The following is a 22,762-nucleotide window of genomic DNA, read 5'->3' on the forward strand; positions in this document are numbered from 1 at the left end:
TAGTCAGCCTAATGGGTGTGAGGTGAGAAGTTTGTCAATCATATTGATCTTTAAAAAAAGAAACAGTTTTTTTTTTCTTTTTCAATTTCACTGATTTCTGCTCTTATCTCTATCATTTTCTTCATCCCCCTTGGTTTGGAATCATTTTGCTCTTCTTTTTTAGGTTCTTGAGGTAGTAACTTACATTACTGATTTGAAACTTTTCATCTTCCTTAATATATACATTTAGTGCTGTAAATTTGCTGTTCAGCACTCCTTTACCTGTGTCCCAGAAATTTTGATGTGTTGTATTTTCATTTTCATTCAGTTCATTTTTTCCCCTTCAGACTTTCCATTTGACTCATGTATTGTTTAGTTTCCAACTGTGTGGAGATTTTCTTGTTACCTTTTTATTACTGATTTCTACTTTGATTTCACTGCGTAAGAGAATATACTCTGTATGAATTCAATTCTTTTAAATTATTGAGGTTTGTTTTAGGGGGTATGGTCTATCTTGGTATAGACAGGACCACTTGAAAAGAATGTATAGTCTTTGTTGTTTGGTGGAGCGCTGTATAACATAAATTACATGATTTTTCTTCTTCAATGTGTTGTGTGAATTACATTAATTGATTTCCATATGTTAAACCAACTTTGCATTTCTGGGATAAAACCCAGCTTAATGTCTTTACATATTATTGGATTCAATTTGATAATACTTGTTATGGACCTCATGTCTATGCTCACAATGGATATTTGTCTGCAGTTTTCTTTGTATATGGTGTCCTTATCTAGATTTGGCAACAAGGTTATGTTGGCCTCATGAAATAACTTGGGAAGTATCTCTACCTCACTGCTATATGAAACAGTTTGTAGAATACTGTAAATTATTTTACTAAATATTTGATAAAATTCCCACAAGTTGCTTTGGATCTAAAGTTTTTATTGTGGGAATTGCTTTAATTACAAATTCAATTTAATAAATGTGTATAGAGCTTTTTAGATTTTCTATTTCTTGTGGTCAGAGCACATACTCTGTATGATTTTTTCCCATTTATCTTATTAAAACATAATTTACGTTCAGTGAAATGTATAAATTTAAGCATACAATTGTAGGCATTTTGACAAAAATGTATAGTTATGTAAGTACCACCAAAATGAAGATATAGAGCAGAGGTCATCCAACTATGACCTGTGGACCAAATCTGGCCCATGGACTGCTTATGTTTGGCCCTTCAATTTTCTAATCTGCGCAAGAAATGTTATGTTCAGCTGCTGAAGAATTTTTTGAGGATGCATTATCTTTCTGTAGAGAAATAGAGCTTTTGGAACCCAGAAGAAAGGAAACATGAAGTTCTGTGAGGTAATCTACTTGTCAAGGTCTTACAGAGGAAAGGGAAGGTTTGGGAATTACCTTCAGCTGTTTCCATTTCCCTGAGTCTTAGAGCTGGGTTTCTTAAACCAGAAGCCCAGCATATTTTTGTTTTAAAAAACAAAACAAGTGAAAATCTTGAACCTGTGCCCACAGCCAGCATGTACCCTTTTGAAAGCTACAGTATGTTTTGACTCACTGTTATAGAACGTCCTGAGACAGGAAACATTTAATCCAAAATGTAATGCCTTTTAGGAAAATGCCCCTTGGAAGCAAGGAGTCCAACTGGGTATCAGTGTGAATATTGTCATTGTCGTTGGCAAGATCTTCTGACCTAATTGGTGGAGGTGACATGGACACATGGTGCCTTTCCTCAGGAGTGCTGTTTAATAACACCCAAATACCTGAAACCTGATGTTGACAACGATGAGTATCTTCTTCTTTTCTGCCGGAATCCCCTGCTTTAGTGAGAAGGAAGGAGATACCTTAAAATGAATGGAGAATAGTGAAGTTAAATCTTAGTTAAAATGTTTTAATCATCAGACTGTGTGATAGAAATGAATGTGTTCACTCCAGAAAATATATAACGTTATCACAAAAGGCGTAAGGAAAAAGAAATGAATATGCTTGAGGGAAAATCTGCAAAGCCATAGAGGCTTTGTGTATGTGTGTGTGTGTCGGGGGGGTGATGGAAGGGGGGAGTGCTGGCAAAGGCACAATGCAAAAATATCACACTTACATTAAACTGAACCCAGAAGTTGAAATTCACATTCACTCTGAGTTGCCATTTTGCTGTCTTCGGGGTCCACACTGCAAGATCATGCTAAAGGATTACCAAGAGGCAGTGGAAGGAAGATTTGGAGTTCAAGAGACCTGAGCTCTTCTTTGGGAACTTAGGTGTCCCTAGCTAAGTTACTTAATTCTTTTCTGATTCTTAGATCTGACTTCCTGAAAATGGGTATATAATGATAATTGTATCTCCCATGGATTTTATGAAGTGTCCATAAAGTGAAATATGGTCATGGTTATACAATGATAATGTATATTTTTTAGCAATACAAATGTTAGTAACTCTTGTTTACATGTATGCAATACTGAACTTTAGAGAATTAGGCCAGTTAGATTCAGCACACAGTGAATTCCACAACAAAAGCAAATTATTTTAATTTCCAGTTCACAGGTAATTTTTAAATAAACTATTTGTTTTTTAGTATTATTATGATTTTTCACAATAAAGAGTCTGCTTTACATAATTTATTGACCAAAGTTCCACCCTTAACCTACCATTCAACATGATCTTCTACCCCTTTCCCTCTAACTTCTAGAGTTGGATATATCTTACAGGATTACTTTAATTTGTCTCATAAGGATATTGTGGAAGACCTATATAATAAAGGGCTTTTAAAATTCTAATTTGAAGCTTAATGAATAAAGTTTGAAGATGATCAGATTCATGAATTTTCTTATGGGCTTCAAGGTACAAATTAATACTAACCTTGATCAATGGAACAATATTTCTTTCTCTCACGCATATCCTTCCCCGATCTCCCTACATCCACCAAAGGCCTGACTTTCAAGTTTTTTCCTGTTGACTCTGGCAAAATGAACATGGAGTTCAGCGATTCATTACGTGACGTTTCAGAAAAAGTCTTTTGATCTAACGTATCAAAGAAAAGAATCTGGCAACCCAAAAGTCACCCAGCAGAAGGCAGCATTATCTTTACAAACTACAGCTGTGCTTAGGTGTGTTTGATAAAGTTGTTTGGTTATCATTTTTACAAAATAGAGAACCTCACCAGTTCCTCTAGGGTTCTCAAGTGAGAGATACTCTCAGCCCATATCGCTTCTACACCGTGCAACTAACCTTTGACGACAAAGAATGACATTTTACCAATTGCAATAACACCTAGTAAGTACCTCCTGTCGATAGTAGTACTGTGTTTTAATGAACAAATAAATGGCTTATCTACCCTTCTTGGCAAGAAACACCAGCTATTGAGGCGAAGCACCAGCTCTCCCTACGTTACTTGGGCTAATTGACTCTTTGGATGAAGCTAAATCACACTTATCCCCAGTGGGATGTATGTTTGCCAGTAATCAATAGCTCAACAAGATCCACATGGCAGGTAATTAAGTGGAAAGTAATTAATACCCATCAAAGGTTTTATTAACTGTTTGCCATTCCTTCACTCAAAAGTCCCACTGTACTGTAAATAAGAGGGAAAGAGGCAAGAAGAGAAGGCAGGGAAGAAACTAGCTTTGATTTCTAAGAAGTCAAAGAATTGCAGTTTTCTTCCTGGGTTAATTCCATTTTGAGGCTAGGAACTGCTCTCCAAGTTATCATTTTATTGGTTTGTTCTCTTTGTTCCATTTTTGCAAGGACTCAAGTAAAAACAGGATCTCAAATAAATGCACTATTGTAGAAAAACGGTTTTATTCTGATATTATGAAGAAAAGGGAAAAAAATAAGATGCCACAGTATTAGGGACCTTTGTGTTGAAGAAATTGAGAACTGATAGGCTAAATTTTGGGCAAGAACTTCTACTTAAAAGAAAAGAGAAAACAGTTATCTTGGTGAATAGAATGCTCTAAATATCATTAATTATTTTTGTTACTATCTTAGATTCTTTATATTTTTTATAAAATATTTAACTTTAATTTTTATTAAGAATAAATTCTGCCTCCCAAACCTCAGCTACATCAAGAAGGATTTTACATTTAAAAAGGATTATCCTTTTTAAAATCTGCCTTTTGTGCCAATACCTTTTGGAAGATACATTCAGAAGACTTTTCCTTATGCTGTTGCTTTTTGTTCGTCTTTTGATCTAAGAAAGGAATTGAGTCAGTTCCCAAAGAAGCCCTGACTGTAGGTAGGACTCTTGAATAAGGTAGGAAATTGGTATGGGAATGATGCATAAATTAATAAGACACAAAACAAATTAATCCACTGGGGGAGGCAGTACTTCATCTACTTGGAAATTTCTCACCTATTGACCTGGTAAGGTTCAGGGTTTTAAGGCTTGGATCATTATATTTTCAACCTCATTTATAGTTTAAAAAATGCAGTGGCATATGTTAATGATAGGGATCTGGAGAAGAGATTGTTCCCAACTTAGATCTTTATTACCAAACCTCTATAATATCACACAAGAATGTCTTTCTTATAATTATTGAGATTTCAGAACAGTTCTTTGGAAGTAATAAAGGCACACATGTTCAGGATGACAAAGGCTACTGAACATATGAATACTTGACAAAGTGTTACTTGCATATTTTACTCTATTAAAACAATTCTATGCTTATAGAATTTTTATAGTGCCAAACTAAAAAAAAATTCTTTTCCTTTAAATAGAACACTATTTATTCATGAAACTGAGTATTTTAATTGTTAGTCTAGGGTCATAACTGAAAAATAGGCATGTCTATCCTTGTAAAATTGCTCTAGAAAGAAAGCTAAACCTATAGATGTTTTGAGAACTATCTAATTTTTGTGTATTACCTTTATGCTCAGAAAACTATGCATTATTTAACTTAATTTAATGTTATTTATATTATTAGTCAAAGTTTTTACAGATATTCATACATATATTACATCTATATACTATATACAAGTGAATAATGTGATCCTATTAAAAATGCTTTAGGCAACAAATATAATTTTCCCCTTTTTGCTTAATTTCTCCGCTTAACTCCCAGAGTACTTATTATCACTTATTATCTTATTGTATGTACTTGTATATATCCAATTACATGCATAAATATACATATATACATGCATAAATTCACATAAACATACCAACAATGTTGAACTTTATCTGAGTCCTATGCTCCCGAGAAGCAATAGTGGTTAGGAAGTGGCTCTTTTACTTTCTGCATTTCCATAGAGGAAGGCTCTGAACAGGTCAGGTCAGATGTTTACTGGCCAAGATTCTCATGTTGTACTGGATCTGTACATGAATTTGCTTTTAGCAGCATGAAATTCCAGCAACTGGACAAATGACTAGGAAATGACTGAAAAATGACTAGGAAACCCATCACAGAGAAAGGAAATTCAGCTGAATGGGCAGGGTTTCAAGAACATGCAAGAGGTTGAACTCAGACAAGAGGATTGTTAAATGTCTTTAAGGAAATGAAATATTAACTTACTTGCTGATTTCTATTAATATGGCAGAAAATATATTAGTAGAAAGTTAAGTCAACAGTGAGAAGGTAACATATTAAAAGGAAAAATAATTTAGATTCTGGATGATTGATTCATGAATCATAATCATCACGACAACATCATTTCAGCTACTATTTTTCACATGCTTATTACCCTGCATCTAGAATTCATTCCTTTAATAAATCTTCAAGGGGTTGTTATTATTAACCCCACTTTTCAGCTAAAAATACTGAGGCTTGGAAAGACAAAGAAATTTTCCTGAGTTCACAGAGCTAGTAAGTGGCAGAGCCTGGATTCGAAGTCAGGACTTTAATCATTAGTCAAAGCCTAAAAAGAAGCAACTTCTTACATATGGATTTCCACAATTAAATAATTTTAAGGATTGCAAGTAAATCCAATACCCAATATTCCAACATCTGACTTCTGATAGGAAGAAGGGAAAAGATCCTGCTACCTTGGTTTAATTGTAAGCAATTACCAGTACAAAGAGAGTATTCCACTGAGCTACTGATACTGCATGCTACATAGTTTTAAAGAGGAACGTGGTTCCTAATACACCCAGCACGGGTGCCACTCTATAATTACACTGCTAGCAGCCCTGTAATGAGGACTTTCTTTTTCCCCTCCAATCAATATAAATGCCTATCAATGTAAAATAGCCACACAGCTTTCTACAGTCTGGAGAGTAAAAAGCAATCCCAGGCTGACATAGTATCTATAATCTAAGCATATTGCTTTTTTCAATATGCATTACTGGTATTATTTAACATGCATTGAAGGTGGCCAGCATGCAGGAATAATTAGAACAATGGGCACCTCAAAGGGAACACATAGATGCCCCGCTGTACTGATAATGAAAGGTGCTATCAGAGGCAAATCACACCCAATTAAGACATAAAAAGGAGACATTATTAGTGCTTAATTCTGACTGTGTCAAGAATCTCTGTTTGCCTTCCTTTATTGCTGACAACAGCATTGCCTTGACCTTACTGCAAAATTAATGGTAGGCATTTCATTGTGTTATAGCCACTGTAACCTACTAGAAATTTGTGTGTGTGTATGTTTTTACGTGCTTTGTGATTTGTGTTTTTATATGACATATCACTTAGCCTTAACTTTGTTCATAATTCTTTAAAAAATGCAAAGCCTCAGAGCCAAACCAGATAAAAAAATCTCTGTTCGCAACATTCAAAACTATTCAAGACCAGCTTAATTTAAATTTGCATGAGCTATGTAGACCCGTGAGCTGGGTCTCCATCTGGTTTCGGTTTTTTTTAATTTTATATACTTTACTGTACAGATCTAAAGACAATACTTTAAGAGATATTGTCTTGTGTTGTGTGTGATCATTGCACCTCTCCTCCAGAGGAATTGATGGTAATCCTTAAGCAGTGTGGCTAGACGGCTTTTGTCTTTTTTTTTATTGAAGTATAGTTGATGTACAATATTATATAAGTTACAGGTGTATAATATAGTGATTCACAATTTTTAAAGTTTATACTCTATAGTTATTGTAAAATATTGGCTATATTCCTTGTATTGTATAATATATCCTTGTAGCTTATTTTATACGGAATAGTTTGTACCTCTTAATCCCCTATCCCTATATTGCCCCTTCCCCCTTCCCTCTCCCCACTAGTAATCATTAATTTGTTCTCTATATCTGTGAGTCTGCTTCTTTTTTTTATATTCACTAGTTTGTTGTATTTTTTAGATTCTACATATAAGTGATATCATACAGTATTTATCTTCCTCTGACTTATTTCACTTAGCATAATACCCTCCAAGTCCATCCACATTGTTGCAAATGACAAAATTGCATTCTTTTTAATGGCTGAGTAGTATTCCATTATATATATATATATATATATATATATATACACACACACACACACACACACACACACACATACATATATACACATATATACTACAACTGCTTTATCCATTCATCTGTTGATGGACAGATTGCTTCCATATCTTGACAATTGTAACTAATGCTGCTATGAACATTGGGGTGCATATACCTTTTCAAATTAGTGTTTTTGTTTCTTTTGGATATATATCCAGGAGTGGAATTTCTGGGTCATATGGTAGTTCTATTTTTAGTTTTTTTGAGAAACTTCCATACTGTTTTCCACAGTGACTGCACCAATTTACATTCCCACCAACAGTGTACAAGGATTCTCTTTTCTTCACATCCTCACCAACATTTATTATTTGTGTTTTTTGATGATAGCCATTCTGACAAGTGTGAGGTGATATCTCCTTGTGGTTTTGATTTGCATTTCCCTGATGATTAGTGATGCTGAGCGTCTCTTCATGTGCCTGTTGGCCATCTGCATTTCCTGTTTGGAAAAACGTCTACTTAGTTCTTGTGCCCATTTTTTTAATTGGGTTGTTTGTTTGTTTTATGTTGAGTTGTATGAGCTGTTTATATATTTTGGATATCGACCCCTTATAGGTCATATAATTTGCAAATACTTTCTCCCATTCTGTGGGTGATCTCTTCATTTTGTTGATGGTTTCCTTTGTTGTGCAAAAGTTTTTAAGTTTAATTAAGTCCCATTTGTTTATTTTTGCTTTTATTTCCTTTGCTTTAGGAGACAGATCCAAAACATACTGCCAGGATTTGTCAAAGAGTGTTCTGCCTATGTTTTCCTCTAGGAGTTTTATGGTTTCTGGTCTTACATAGATGGCCTTTTTCTCGATCTTCCCTGGCAGCTGTTCTGAGGCTCTCTGTTCTGGTCCCACACCATCTCTTTGTGCCTGTGTGTATGCTTCCTGCTGCAGGACTCTTACTCAGTTTTAGTTTTCACTTGAAAACTTCCTGAAAGGACAATCTTTAATTTTGAGCCTGTTTTTGTTAATGTTGGGAATGTCTGTGTAGTCATGCAAAACCTGTATTCTCTGTAGTGACTTGTGTTGTTTCTGTTTTACTTTGGTATATGAGAGGGTCATGATGATCTTTGGAGGCAACAAAACTCTTCCTGTTTGAAATCTAAAATAAAAACTGATCTTCCATCATAGTTGTGTCATGACACTTTCTGTGTAACACCATTCATGTTCTATAGGCCACAGGAGCTTGGTATTGGTAACATGTGTATGAAAGTAAAAAGGATATATTCAATTCAATTCAGCAAATACATGTTGAGTATTTAGTACAAGCCAAACCTATGTAAGCTGGTTTCTCAGCAGCAAAACAATTCATAAACTGATCCACCAAAAACTCATAGCCGCGATGACTCATGCTATAGAACAATTCTGAAGACGGTATTGATGAAACATGAGAGTCCACAGGATCCTCCCACACATGTTCTCAGAGAAGAGAGAGGCACGTTGCTCTTCTGATAATTTTACCTCTTCAAGCGTTACACTTTTCACAGTCAGCACAGAAGGACAAACAAAATATAATCAGGCCCTATTATCTCTACCGAGTTATCGTCACTGTTGAGTAACATGATACTTCACTGCTCTCTACATAAGTATTGTCAGCTGATGCTAAAAAGAGGAGGGTTATGTATGTCCAGTAAAGGGACTTACTAGGGCTGAGTCCTCTCTGAGGGCCGAATAAAGTGAAGAAATAGTGCCTTTTGTTTTGCCTCAGTGTTCTCTCAACCTCCTAAATAAAGTGTTCCCTAATAGCATGAAAAAGATATGAGTATAGATGGGAACAAAGGGACCATATCAAGGACTATCTCCATCTCTTGGGCCAGTGACATACACTGTGAGCTGGAATCTTACCAGTTCCTGGGTTCCTTTATCACCCAGCAGAAGAGTTTAGCGTCCATTCTAAATACTCATGAAAACAGGAACTCAATATGGTTGAATTCGGATGACAGATCAATTTCTAAATTCACAGAGACAATGGGATTGTTACATTTTAATATCCCTTCCATTTTGAACATTGACTAAGGTATTCTTTTCTGGTCCTATACTATACATAATACTTTCCATAAGCAATTATACTCCAATAAAAAATTAGTCTTTTTTTAAAAATTGGAGTATAGTTGCTTTACATTGCTGTGTCAGTTTCTGCTATACAGCAAAGTGAATCAGCCACACATATACATATATCCCCTCTTCTGGATTTCCTTCCCATTTAGGTCACCGCAGAGCACTGAGTAGAGTTCCCTGTGCTATACAGTAGGTTCTCATTAGTTATCTATTTTATACAGAGTAGTGTATATATGTCAGTCCCAATCTCCCATTTCATCCCACCTCCCTCCCCTTTTCCCCTTGGTAATCGTATGTTTGTTCTCTACATCTGTGAAAATTAGTCATTTTTTATGTGCAGTACTATGCACATGGATGTTAACTAATTACTTTTTAAAAGAAGTTTTGCGTCTAGCCTGGAACTTCTTCCTTCGTATTTCCCCAAATCAGGAATGGCAGTTACTTGGTATATATGCTGATTATCTGCCTTCCCCAACCATGAAGACATGACTAATTAATGACTGCTTGCATTCCTGTTGGGTCTCAGAATCCTTCTCAACAGAGCTCCTCTCCAGCCCCACAATCAGTCAGAGTTGTCCTGGGAAATTAAAAAACATTTTGCTATCCCTGGCATAGATACTTACAGAAACAATATTTTGGGCTTCATCCCTTACATTCTTCTCTGCCTGGTGTACTTATTGGCTTGTGGCTATGTCTGTATGAAATCGTTTTTTTCTTGAATTATGCTTTTCTGACTTTGACTTGATGTCTTTTCTTACTGTTTTATATTTTATTTTATTGTGACTTTAACCAGAGTATATGTCAAATGTACCTCAGTATTAATAGCTGCCCATTGATTTTCCCTCACTCACTTCAGGAAATGTCTTTACTTCTGCCATTATGATACTGTGGGCATTCAGGCCTCCCCAAGATGCACCACTTTGGCATGTGGATTATTTTGAGCTAAAGGCAATGGAGACCCAGTGAACTCAAGAAAAACTGCTGCCCCTCCTTTAACTACCTAGAAAAAATTTAAACTGGGGATTTTTCTCAGAAAAAGACTTATTTCCAGAGATAATTTTTTATCTAAGTGGCCCCATCTGTATGGCAGGGCAAACATCTAATACATCTGTTCTTCTTCTTATTGTCCTGTGAATGACCTCCTGTCCTTGGAAGCTCCAGACCCCTATCCTATTCTTTAGCTCATGATGGCATATAGACCTCATTTTACCTTTGTCTTTGAACCTCTCATGTGTGTGGGTCTCTGACCCTCTCATGTATATGAGATTCCTGTACATATGAAATTAAATCTGATCTCCTGTGAATCTTTCTCAGGTCAATTTAATTCTTAGATCAGCCAGAAGAACCTAGAAAGGTAAAAGAAAATAATTAATCATTTCAATTTTCATTGTGACTAAAAGTATGGGCCCTGGAGTCAGACAGCCTGTCTTATGTGGTCTTCCTTTGGTTTCCTTACCTGAAAACCTCCTACAGCTGCTGTGAGGATTAAATGAGATAATGCATACAAAGCACTTAGAACAGTGCCTGCCACATAGTATGTGTCTAATACATGTTAGCTGCTAGCAGTGCTTGTAATATTAGCCATTGTTGTTGACCCAGCCTAGGTGGATTTACTCTTTTTTATCTGCACATTCTCAATATGCAAGATCTGATCTCTTAATCACCTTTTACTCATGGAACCCAAGGTTCACAATTATATAAGTGGGGCACATTAATAACAACAATAGCAATGGCATAAATTTCACTGTCTCATTCACCTGCTTCCTTGGAGCCATATCTTTTTTTTTTTTAAATAAATTTATTTATTTATTTATTTTTGGCTGCATTGGGTCTTTGTTGCTGCGCACGGGCTTTCTCTAGTTGTGGCAAGCGGGGGCTACTGTTCTTTGCTGTGTGCAGGCTTCTCATTGCGGTGGCTTCTCTCTTTGCAGAGCACGGGCTCTAGGTGCGCAGGCTTCACTAGTTGTGGCACGCGGGCTTAGCTGCTCCGCGGCATGTGGGATCTTCCCGGACCAGGGCTCGAACCCGTGTCCCCTGCGTTGGCAGGTAGATTCTTAACCACTGCGCCACCAGGGAAGCCCGAGCCATATCTTTTTGAAAGTGCTGTCAAGTGATCCTCCGTCTCAGTGCCCTCATACTAATTTCTTCTCTTCTACATTCCCTTTTTCAAATCAATCCATGCACATCGACTTGCTGGAGAGTACACAACAATTTGCTAGCTAACATACACATGAATTAATTCAGATATTGTACACATGACATAAAAACAATTTAGTGTTTACTGCCCTCAAGGCTATTAGCATCAAGAAGTAGAGAAATAGAAACTTCCCTCTTTCTTCTTCTTTACCCCATCTCTGTGTCTACCAACCTCCAGGACTTTCTCCCAACATGCAAGGAGTTGGCCCACCATGCACATCTTTGTCTTTACACTTCCGATCATCCCCAGTGTCTGAAACACTTGAAAAATGCAAATTTATAACCCTGTAACACCCTAGCTGCGCAGTTCCTCGATATTAACAAAACTTATTTGCATTCCTCCTTTATACATCTAGGTGTGGCCATATCCCGCCTCCTGCATGTTTTGGATCTAATCCACCCTCAAGATCTCAAACTGAGAAATCCTCTTTCTTGAGCAGCTGTTATCCTTCCACTCCCCTCACTTTGTTTTATGACATACTAACTTGGGTTATAATTACTTATATTTATTACTTATCTTCTCTAATATATTGTAGGTTTTTTGAGAGAAAAAAAATCATTTGTTTCCTATTTACCAGCAATGCCTTGTTCATAGGAAGTGGCCTTTTAATGTATGTGGAATAAATCACCATGTGGGATAATCATATAAAGATGTATCCCTCCATGTTCCTTAAATGCTATCCTGGGGCTTATTTGCATGATCTGTCCCTAACAAAACATGCTGCACCTAGTTTTCATAAAATAAATCCATGCCATTTGATCACAGACTTGCACTTTACCAGTGGTGTGTTTTGTAGGAAAGCTGTTTAATCTCTTAGAGCCTCATTTCTCATTTATATAGAAGAGAGAGTCTTTCTGGTATTGTTGTGAAGTGATAATAATGAAAAGCACCTAGTACAGACGTACAGCTGTCATCCCTCTTTGGTATATGATGTCCCTTCTCAAAAATTTGAATACACTGAATACATTTTAATGCATGAAAGATTATTTATCCCTGCATACTGGAAAAAGAGTAAACATTTTTTCATAATGCCTAGTTTTTATGAGAATATAAGGAAACAGGTATATGCTTATAAATGCTGGCGTAAGTATAAATTAGCGTAAGCTTTGGGAAAAGCCATTTGGCAGTGAGAGAAAGGAAGACAAGAAAAACAGAGTCCAGAAGGAGGGAGATGGAAAAGGAAAATCACAGGATATAAAGGAAGAGAGAGATCAAAAAAGGTTGGGGAGTGAGAGGAAATAGGAAAAAAGGGTTGAGGTAGATAAAGAGAGTGGAAAGAGAAAAAAGAGAGAAGAGCAAAATAGGCTTGATGCCCTAGATAAGTAAAATGCTTCCAGGTAGAGAAATAGGTAAGCCCAGGAGTACTGAGCACAGCACCGGTGCTCAGCAGTTGCTTCTCCCTTTCCACCCCTCTCATGTGCTTCTGCTCTGCTCTTTTCCCAGCGGCCACCATCTGGCCCTGATCCCGGAGAGGAGAGCACATACTGTCACTCTCTAACAAAGTCTTTCGTCCTGGGCTTTGCTCTCTCTGGCCACATCTAATATTCTTCATATTCTTTTGATGGTTACACGTGAAATGTAGAATCAATAGGAATTTGATCACAGACTACATGAACATCAGAAAGCAGAACAGAAATAATGTATACTATTTTCTCATTCATTCCACATGGCAACTCTCCGTGTATATGTGATATTGTGGTTTCTGTTAAGAAATATATAGATTTAGTTTTCGTCCCCATTCCTGCCACAGAACTCCTTGGAATTTCCTAAGTGATGAGAGCGGGGGTGGGGGTGGGGGGAATCTCTTTTATTATGTTAATGAGGTAACTTTTGGACCCCACCTAAAGATTAGGGGCAAGCCAACCGTGAGATTAGAGGGTTGGAACTTTCAGTACCACCCCAGACCTCCAGAGGCGGGAGAGGGCCTACAGGTTGAATGAATCTCCAGTAGCCAATTATTTACTCAATCATGTTTATGTAATGAAACTCCTATAAAATCCTGGAAGGACGGGGTTCAGAGAGCTTCCAGGTTGTTGAACACATTGAGATGTGGGGAGAGTGTCGCACCTGGAGACGGCTTGGAACTGCTGCACCGTTTCCGCATACATCTCCTTATGCATTTCTTCCATCTGGATGTTACTGAATTATATCCTCTCATAATAAACCCGTAATCTATAAGTAAAATATTTCTCTGAGTTCTGTGAGCCACCTTAGCAAATTAATTGAACCCAAGGAGGAGGTCATGGGAACCTCGGATGTATAAGCAGTAGATCAGAAGTACAGTTAACAGCCTGGGCTTGTGACTGGTGTCTGAAGTGTGTGCGGCGGGGAGGAGGGACAGTCTTGTGGGACTGATCCCTTAACCTGTGGAACCCTATGCTGTCCCTGGGTAGATAGTGTCAGAATTTGGTTGAACTCTTGGGGATTCTTGCTGGCGTCCAGCTGGTGCTTGTTGGTGGTGCGGGGAATCCCCTTCTCCCCTCACACTTGGAATGGGTACCAGAAACTACTTAATGGGTAAATATCGGATGGCCCCGTTTCTGCCACTACCTCTATGGGTAGCTTTGGCTCATTCTGCCCCTATGTGTCTCAGTTTTCTTTCTTTCAGTTGAAGGAATCAGCAGTTTTAGTTTGAAGTCCGAGTTTCCCAGAACCTGGAGAGTTCTATGGCTCTCCAGTTAGAGACTGAAGTCAGTGATTCCCACAGAAAGTGAGGAAGCATCTGGCAGACAGGGCTCAACAAGGTGGCTCTGCTCTTTTACATTCCATGTACGACTTCTACTGGGGAAGAGTGTGCATTCTCTAAACCCTCATATACTGAGTGATCACAGGACTGTGCACTACTGGCCAGAGGACACACTCATAATCCTACCTGTCTCCTCTCACCGCCACATATTCATGGCAAATCTTTTACTTATGTCCAAAGTTTGCCCAGCTCTCTACAGCTTGTAGGTCCTAATGGGTTCATATTGACTGAAAAATTACAGGCCTCCTTGGCAGATGTACTTACCCCCATAAGGATGGACCTCCAGCCCTTACAAGTCCCATTCCCTGAATTTCTCTTTGCATCCTCACTAATTATGCACTTGAGTTTTTCTGCCCCAGGCTGATCCCCTCCTTCATATCAGCTACCTCTAAAGCCATCTGAGGTCAGCCATCAGCCCTGTTTGTGAGAATGTGGGACTCTCTCAGCGCTCCAGAAGTTAACCATTGAGGAACCAAAGTAGCATCACATCTCTACCACCCTGAGTGCCTGGAGTCACAAGGTATTTCATACAGAAGAGAAGTTACTACTCTGTCCTTTCCTGTGATGCGTTTTGTCCTCTGTGACTAAAACTACACTTCTTGTGCTTCCAAGGCCTTCCCTTTCTGGGATTAGTTCTTTCCTTCTATTTCTGCCTGCATCCCCTTCTCTCCTCAGGGCTTAGGCACATATCGTGTGAAGGTGATGGCATAGTACCAACTTCCGACCTAGAACCATGCTGGTTTTCTTACCCACCATGAAAGCAGTGCAAACCTTTTCCTCCCACCTCCCCAATCCCTTTTATTGCCCCCAGGGGACTTATCACATGAAAATGGTTGCTTTGGCCAACCTAATTTACCAAGCTCTCAGGTATTTCCAGGCCCATGTGAATGAATCCCAGAAATGCCTGAATCCTAATTATATCCTAGCAATGAGCTTACAGATTCCCGTTCCTTCAAGACCATGCTCTTTACAAGTTGGTGAAGGGTGAGTTTGATGGTGTTCTTTTCCCCATGATTGAATACATACACTTTAAAACCCATTAGAGTCTTTTACAGAAGCAGTAGACAAAATCAGTATGAGTTGGTGAGGTAGGCAAGGGCTGGATGAGTCTGAGAGAGTTTAGATACATACACATAGATAGATAGATACACATATCGATATGTGTGGGTGTGTGTGTATACATATATAGATAGATACATGTGTATGTATATAAGATTCCTTTTGTACATATATAAATAAACATCAGTGACATGTCCTATTCGAATATTTCTATTTACTGATCCACCAAGGGAGTGAATGTGGAGCACTAATATAAGAAAGTATAAGAAAGTAAGAGCTTACTATAACAGAAAAGTAAAAGTCAGAACCATGACCCCCCACAGAAAGAAAGAAAAACAAGCCAGTAAATCATGTCCCTAACTTCCCATTGGCTATAATAAAGGCTTTAGACCCACTATTGCTGTTTCCCTGAAGCAAATATACTGATGTATATCATACACTTTGTGCACATTAAACCATTTCCTGGGTTTATCGTCTCTCCTAGGATGATCTCATTTTTAATATTGTATGTGTTTTTAAAAACTGGATTATTTTGTTAATTTTATCAAATTATTTGCTAAATGAAATTTGCTGAATTTTATTGTGAAATATATAATAAACACAAATATATACATATTTATACACAATCTATGTGTGTGTGTGTGTGTGTGTGTGTGTACAAATCAAAAATTTTAAAATATTTTTAGAAGGATGAGATAGATAAAGAGTGTTAACTTAGCAGAGGCATATATAACAAAACCAAAATAGCTTTTGCTGAATCCTTATCATTATTATCAAGAATGTCTAGGTGCTTAGAATTGCGCTATGCAAAACAACTAAAATGCTTTCACATCATCTGAAAATTAAAAAAACGTATTTTTAAGAATTAAGTGCATTTGAGAAAATGTGAGAATGAAGAAACAAAAAAATGAAAGAAATAAGGCACAATTCTAGAAACAGTGATGCTTACCAAATCCAGAAGTAAATTTATTATAATATTTTAAAGTATGCAAGTACAAGGAGAACTCATAGAACTCCAAGTCCAATCTAGTAATATTGGTCAAACAACAATTTTATGGTGTGGTCTAGAGGGCAGTCAGGTATGCACGCCTACATCAATGTTTCAGAAAATAAGAGTTAAGGCCCTTACTGAGTCATGAAATCAATAACAGATTAGAAACATTTTAAGTGGAATAGAACAAAACAAAACAGAAAAGAATAGAAACATGAAATAGAAAAGATAACGTCTTTGTATTTTCCAAGGCAAGGGTGCTATTTCAAGAACCTTTGTTTCAGATATATACATACCTACAGGAAGACAGATATAAGATTTTGTTTTGTTTTGTTATTTTACTGTGGTTACCTACCATATGTTTTGACAGCTCCTACCTTTTATAGTATGAGTGAAAAATAATTTGCATGACACCAATAAGGTGATGTTCTACTTTGAAAGTATTGCAAATGGTGACCTTTCTGCTAGTACAAATGGCAAAGCACTTCACAAATAAAACCCTGTAGTCGAAATAATCAACATGAAGTGATGATGTAGGAAAAGAAAAGGAGGGGAGGCCAGAGCAGTGGGGAGTGGTTGGCAGTGATAAAGAGCCACTTCAATCTATCAAAGAAAAAAATGCAGCTATTAGATTAGCTACTGTCCACAACTAGTGGTTTCTTCTCCACTTCCACATCCCCTACACTGTTTTTCTTTTCAAACGTGTGAGCTCTCGAACAATACAGATTTTGACATTTCCCATAATATAGAATGGCTCAAAAATCATTACAATCAACAATCATTATAATCAACTGGGTGAAATGGCTGGAAGACGCTTAAATGCCTTTAGTGCCAGCTTCTCACTCACTGAAGCAGACCTCAGACCATCTCTCACCGCTGATTAGGCCACGGCTTAATGCATTGTAGCTGGGACTCTGATTTACTAGGAAAAAGGGAGAAAGGGAAAAAAGGGAAAAGTTGAATGTTTTAATATGGACTGAAAGGCTTTCCTCCTTCTTTCTATATTCTGTAACTTCCCACCACCCATATTTTCCTTCTGATTATGCTGACAAGATATTTTTTGGATTCTACCTTAGGGCAAGGTTCTGTATGAATCCTGTGTGATTTCTCAATCTCGAGAGAACTAAGTTTGAGAAGGTTTTCCGCACATGCGTGTGATTTAAACATTTATTATGAAAATGAGATGTATACTCATCTCAAAGATCTGGATAGACCACATCTCATAATGGAGGGAATCTTAGGCTGTGAGTCAGTTCACCCGGGATTCTCACCCAATCATGAAATAGCTGTTTATATAAAATGGACACATTCCTGCGTCTCTCTGGGTTTAGTTTCTGTAACACATCTGCTCCTCATCTGTAAAACAAGTGAGGAACTTGGCTAAATGTTATTAGAGTTTCCTTTCATTCTAAAACTCCTGGAATTTTTCCCTAAAACTATGGGATAAATACAAAAATTCTCACCATGTGTTTGTTTGTTTAAGCACTGAGCCATGATAATGCCAACTAAATAAAGTATACCTGTAGACTGCTAGTTAGTTGCAACCTCCTGTTAGTTACTAGTTGTTCAAAACTAGAACAATTCTAAGGAAACGATGTGACCCGAAAAAGGAAAAAAGTAAAAAATAAAACCCATTTAAGATACTACCAAGAAAAGGATCCATACAGATGTGCCTTTATGGAGAAGTAATAATAGTAGAACACTCTATTCTGTTTATCCTCTGACTGGAGATAACCAACAATGCCTTAGTTGAACAGAGTCTACCCACCATAATTCTACTTGAAAGAATGATGGAGGAAGCTTGGGAAGAAAAAGTGATCCTCATGGAAGAAAAAAATTACTCAGGCTTGACCTATAACATCTCCATATAAGCCCAACAGGAGGGAGGGTGGGTGAACTGACTCACAGCCTAAGATCTGAGTTCTGGAAGAGCTCTTATTTTAACTTGTTTTCCAACTGAGGCTATGGTGTGGGGTGAGGGACTAGGGAGGAGGAGGAAGCTGGCAATTATTTTGTTGGCAGCTTTAGCCCACACACTCCCCGGTGAGTACATTAAAACTGCAATGCAAATGACATTAAGTGGTACAAAGTTGAATACTGTTTTACTTTAATAGAAATATATTTAACATCTATAACTTGTATATAAAAACCTATGAATTTTAAACATATTGTTGTCTAGGATGTTGAGAGAAACTAGGTAATTGATTTGAAGAAAATAGGCAGTCAACAGCAATCCTTGTGGTGTGCAGATATAGCAAACATCTTAAAGGTGACCCATGAATGGCCAAAGTGCGGCCATTGACTTTCTAACTTGTCAACTTCCTTGACTTTCTAACTTCCTGTCTCTGCGCATATGTTTGGATTTCACGTATGCTTTCATTTCTGCTTCTTTTGAGGGCATTCGAGAAGACACATTTTAAAAGTTAAAGAATCAATTTAAAATGCAAACCGCAGCTTCCTAGTTGTTTAAAGGGGGATTACCCTGCTTAGAACAAGGAAAAGTAAGGCTATGCACAGTTCTTTAAGACCAGGGATTTTGGCAGAAATGGTTTGCTGCAGGCACTGTTGAAACAGATTGGTTATAGCACCATGTCTAATAATACCAAGGAAAGCAAAGCTATGACAGGTGTCCAACTTGGCAGTCCTTCCCCCAGTAAGACCATTTAGTTTTTGGCAACCAAAAAATAAAGCTTCATCAGATATACATAAGAGATGATTCACAGCATCTAATCTCTAGACCTTACTTTCCTTCCTCCCATGGAGACAGGAAAGCCACAGCTCTTACCTGTAGAGACAGCATCACAGGACGATGTTTTCAAAGCACTCTTCCTGGTCACTAACTCCTATAGGTTGGAGAATTCTCCTGTTTCTTCAGTGGTAAGGAATAACAGTGTTAATACAGATGTTCTACATCAGGTGGAGATCAAGCCTTTTGACCCTTAGGTGATTTTAGGTGGAAAAATGTAAATTCTTAAGTACATCACTGTTACAGAGATTTATCAGTTTGAGCTATGGAAATTACGACAGATACTAAAATGTCTTTTTTTTTTCACTGAAAAATGGTCAATCTTGAAAGGGACATTCTGTTGCTTCAGAGCTGTAGTACAGAGCACTGGTTTTGCGGTCATACTTAACCTCCAGCTAGTTAGCTATTTGGCCCTAGGAATGATATTAAACTTCTCTAGGCTTCAGGTTGCCTCTGCAAAATAAAATAATAAGAGACTAAAATTTAAAAGGTATGTGTAAATATTAAATGATATGATATATTAAGTGCTTAAGAAAGCAACCCACACATTTAAGATTAAAGGCATTATTTTTGCATTGATCTCATACATACAAGTTGCAAGGTCAATTTGGTTGTGTAGCCAAAATCCGGAAATGTCACATTTTCTCACCTAGCCATACTTTTATTAATGTCGTTCATTAAATTTCTACCTTATTTTTCTGTTTTGCTCTGTTTCATTCTGTATTATCTTCTCTTAAGACCCTGTAGTCGCTTGCATCATTTCCCTGCCCAGTGGAGGATGTTGGCAGCCCAGGTTTTTGTTGTATTTCACTTTCAGAGATGTATCCTCAGACCCTTAAATGTGGCACTGCACCTCTTTTTTGTATTGTCACCTTTTAAAAAAGGTTGATTCATTTAGCTGTGCACCGGCATGCTGTTAGAAAGAGGCTCTCACAATCCACTTGGGAGAACAAATAAAATCTTCCAGCCTCTGCTGATGCATAATCAATAAGGACCTGGGTGTTTCAGATTTTACTTATCTTATAGCTACCTCTGCAGCATAAAGGGAGATTAGAACACGCAAGGATTCTGGGGATATTCATAAACTTGGCTGAGGGATTTTGGTTTCTGACTTAATAGGCCCACGGTGAATATTTTTATTGTTTTTCATCTACTGGGGATAAATGATCAATTTCCCTCAAGACATCCAATGTTAGCACCTGATTTACTCCTCAGTTAGCAGGTTCCCATCCTTATCTCACTCCTGTTTCTAGCAGTGCTTCTGAGAGGATACAGAAACAGACGTTTCCTGATTTGACAGTTGGTGAAAGGTACTGCAAACTTTTCACTATATTATTTTGTCTTTATCATTTAACAAAATAGGTAACTCAAATACTAACTGTATGACTTTCCTAGGGCTGCCATAACAAAGTACCACAGAGTAAATGGCTTAAAGAACAACAATGTATTGTAATCCTGGAGATGGAAGTCCAAGATCACTGTGTTCACAGGGCCATGCTCCCTCAGAAGGCTCTAGGCAGGATTTGCTCCAGGCTTCTCTTCTAACTTCTGACGGTTCCCTATCTTGTGGCAGCATGACTCCAGTCTTCATTTGGCTTTCTCTCCATTTGAGGGTCTGTCCCTGTGTCCAAATTTCCCCTTTTAATAAGAATACCAGTCCTATTGGATTAAAGGCCACCCGTACACCAGTATGACCTCATGTTCACTAATTACATCTAAAAGGCTCTATTTCCAAATAAAGTCACAATTCAACCCATAACACAATTGAACACGTAAATTCATTTATGAATTAATTACTTTATTCTAAGACCTAGTCTATAATAAGAGCTTATTTTTTCAGATTGGTCTCTGGTAGATGAGTTTATAGCATAGGACTCCCAGGGATTTCATTCAGGATGCCGAGTGATAGAAACACCTGGAAGAACACAGGGACAATATTTCTTGACCGTGAGCTGACTGTACAAGGAGAAATAGCATCTATCTTTTCAATGCTGTGGCTGAGGTTCACAGTGTACAACGTCCAAGCATTCCCAGCAAATGAGCAAAGCATGTAAGGTTTTCATATGCAACACTGATTCACAACACAATAGCACATCTGCACTGTATAAAAAGTCTAGATAGACCACTTCATGAATTACACCTAAACTGAGGTGTAAAATTGTGAATATGTTAACTGCAATTCAGATAAATTAATCATCAATTCTTAAATCCTCTGATTCCTATTTCATAAAAGAGTGAACTTGATATAGATGTCCATCTCTTCATCCAGCCACTCTAAATTCTTTAAACTTACAGAGGTGGGGCCTCACCATTTACATCGGCATACGGAATTTAGTGAAAAGTGTGGGCGATGGATTTTTGGTGTGCCTTTTACCCACAGCAGCAGAGCTTTATCTGGGAGACAGTCCCAGATAAAGCTCTGCTGCTGTGGGTAAAAGGCACACCAAAAATCCACTCGGCTCTTTCAGAACTCATTAAAGTACACTGGTACTTCCAAACAGAACTTGGAATTTGAAATGGCTTTTAAAAATGCAACATATTCATTCAGTATAAAATAAATGGTTTGTTAAAAGATTTTTTTAACAAAGTTTAAGAGGCTGAGTCATAGCAAGAAGTCTTAAATCCTATTGGCTTATTTTGATTGCATTTGCAAGTACCTCATGAAAATGTGCAAATCAGCCCATCTCAGCATTTCAGGCTTCCTGTTGATTGTGTGACGGAGTTGCCAGGCACATGACACATTTATTTTACAGCACTGCATGATGAACTCACAGGGTTTTACCTCCAGGACTGAAAGTCCTTAATTTGTTCTTTGAGGAACAGTCTGTTTTCATCAGGAGACACGCTTTGGTTGATCAAGCAATTCTACAGAGAGTGACATTAAAGAAAAAGAATCTGGGGATAAGGGTTAGCAAGGAAGTATCTGCCCAGCGCCTGTGAAAACATAACAGTTCTTATTTTCCAATTAAACACATTTATTCATTTTTAAATGAAGTTTCCAGAATATGCCTACATCCAGCACAATAGCAATCTCCAGGGCAAAGAAAAAAATGAAACAAAGCACAGGAAACATTGATCATTGAATCTGTACTGAATGCTCTGTTTAAGGGAAGTCATGTAAATGTCAAGAAATATATAACACATTTAAAACATGGTTTGGGTAAAACATTACTCTCTGCTTAAGTATCTATTATCATTTTTCTATATCCACTTTAAATATGTTGTGGGGTAAGAAAAATATATGTACAATAGATATTGTTTTTCTGGTTGGTATTAGAATTAGGGAATATCTTGATGTATTCATTTGATATATACATATATATTTATTATTTATCTCCTCCATGTCAGCCACTCACCCCCCAAATACCTCTTCAGACATTGAAGATTCAGGGCTGAAACGACAGACACTCTCCCTCCCCATGTGGAGCCTACGCTCTAGTCTGAGCTCATCTTAACAAGCCACTGGGGGCAAAGGTGAGGTTTGGGGGGCTGGGGTGAGGAAAAAACAAAAGAGCCTCATAGTGTGCTCAGGATAGGAGAGGAGCATTAATTT

At 37.5% G+C, this 22,762-nt stretch overlaps 1 long non-coding RNA gene across 1 annotated transcript in view; it reads right to left on the minus strand.

The window, feature by feature from the left end:
* Positions 1 to 349: 349 nt before the first annotated feature.
* The window catches only part of LOC309664982, a 41,166-nt gene continuing 18,753 nt past the window's right edge, over positions 350 to 22,762 (minus strand). The window contains exon 3 of the long non-coding RNA XR_014266114.1: positions 350 to 22,074. This is a non-coding gene — a long non-coding RNA (uncharacterized lncRNA). The remainder of the gene's footprint in view (positions 22,075 to 22,762) is intronic.

The sequence above is a fragment of the Balaenoptera physalus genome (genome assembly GCF_965194825.1).
Source record: "Balaenoptera physalus genome assembly, chromosome: 7".
Taxonomy (NCBI): Eukaryota; Metazoa; Chordata; class Mammalia; order Artiodactyla; family Balaenopteridae; genus Balaenoptera; species Balaenoptera physalus.